We start from the raw sequence: 1,829 nt of genomic DNA, 5'->3' as shown, positions 1-1,829 counted from the left end.
ATTTTGACTTTAAAAAAATCTAGAAATAAAAGATGAAACAAAAAACCTAAACGAAAATCTTAGAGCAGATGGATAAATAAAAATTTTATCTACAATTTATAACTCAACCAACAACAACAACAACAACAACAACAACAACAACAACAACAACAACAATAATAATAATAATTGTTGTTGTTGTGACAAAAAAAAAAATCTATTTAAACTTTTCTCTCAGTTAATATTACTAAATATAATCTTTTATCCTGTAATATCTTTTTTAAGATAATACTAGGGAGACAAAAAAAACAGCCAGAACTTGCCTTATTTAGTATTCATTAATTGTCGCAACAATTAATGAATACTAAATAAGGTAAGTTATGACTGTTTTTTGGATAATTTTTTTTGTTACCAAACATTTCCGTCTCAAAATGTATTAATTAATGATGCATATATTCATTGTATTAGGGTTGGTGATGATAACTTGAAGCCAAACCTGAATGGTTCAATGATCCAAGATTATTTAGGTTACAATAATAATGAAGAGAACAAAGATATGATGATGAGTAATGGGAGGCTCTTAATGAAGAACCTTTCTCAAGAAGAGCAATATTACTCCACTTCTTCCACTAATGCACAAAGTCATTATCATAATTATATTGGTGGTAATAATAATAATATTAATAAGGCCTATATTAGTATATATAAAAGAATTTATTCTTATCTTCTTGTATATATATATATATATATATTTTTTTTTTTTTCTTTTTTTGAAGTTTTGTTCCTTTGTTGGGTTTGTATGGCATTTTATGGATGTTTTGATTTTCGTTTGTGGGTATTTTGTTTTTTTCTTGTGAGTGTTTTGGTTTTTATATGTTTTTATCCACCACATAGTTGTCTAAATCTACTTTAGAAAGAGATATAGTAATATATTTTTCAAGTTGTAGTGTTGTTTATGTTGGTATCCAATGGGGAAAAAAAATTTAGACATAAATAATTTTTTAGTAAGAAGTGTTGCTAAATATATAGTTTGTTAATCTATAATTTGGGTTGTATTTATTTGCTTTTTAACATATTAAGATATGATATATAGCTTTTTGAGTTTAAATATTATGTATTATTATTATTAATATGAATGCTTTTATATTATTATTAAATCAAATGTTTGGAGTTTATGAATTAGTATGTGATTCCATACTAAATTATTGAGTCAAACACTTTCACTAATATGATAAAAGATGTGAATACTCATATAATTAAATTTGTTTAATACTAATAATACTTATAAATTAAGTCTTATTATTTTGATTTATAAGTTCAATTTAAGTTATTCTGAGTTAAAAATTAGCAAAACAGAAATTATAGTGATTAACTATCAAAATAATAGATAACTTAAATTTTTGTCAATCAATAACAATGTGAAATCATTTTATTATTACCTATATAATTTATAAGGTATTAAATTTAAGAGAATCAATATAGTACCTTATATAATGAAATTACAAAATATCAATTCCATTGTAGTATGTATGGTTGAAAAATTAACATGTTTTTCTCGTTAATTTAAATTAGTTATTTTTAAATTTAAAAAATTTAAAAAATATTAAATAATTAATGAAATCAACTATATTATGTATATACAAAATGCAGTTTGCAAATTAGCTACCTGTATTGAATATATATTAAAATACAAAATATAAATTGACACAAATATATAATAAATAATTTAGTAGTTGATTTTTTATATATATGTATTATTTTTGCATTTCAATAAAAAATACCATTATCTTTATGGTTGAAACTCATATAGAGTTATTAATTATTCTTATGTGAAGTTAATACTCAATAAC

The sequence above is a fragment of the Arachis ipaensis genome, chromosome B03 (assembly GCF_000816755.2).
Source record: "Arachis ipaensis cultivar K30076 chromosome B03, Araip1.1, whole genome shotgun sequence".
Taxonomy (NCBI): Eukaryota; Viridiplantae; Streptophyta; class Magnoliopsida; order Fabales; family Fabaceae; genus Arachis; species Arachis ipaensis.
The sequence above is the reverse complement of the archived record's forward strand: the minus strand, read 5'-3'. Positions refer to the sequence as shown.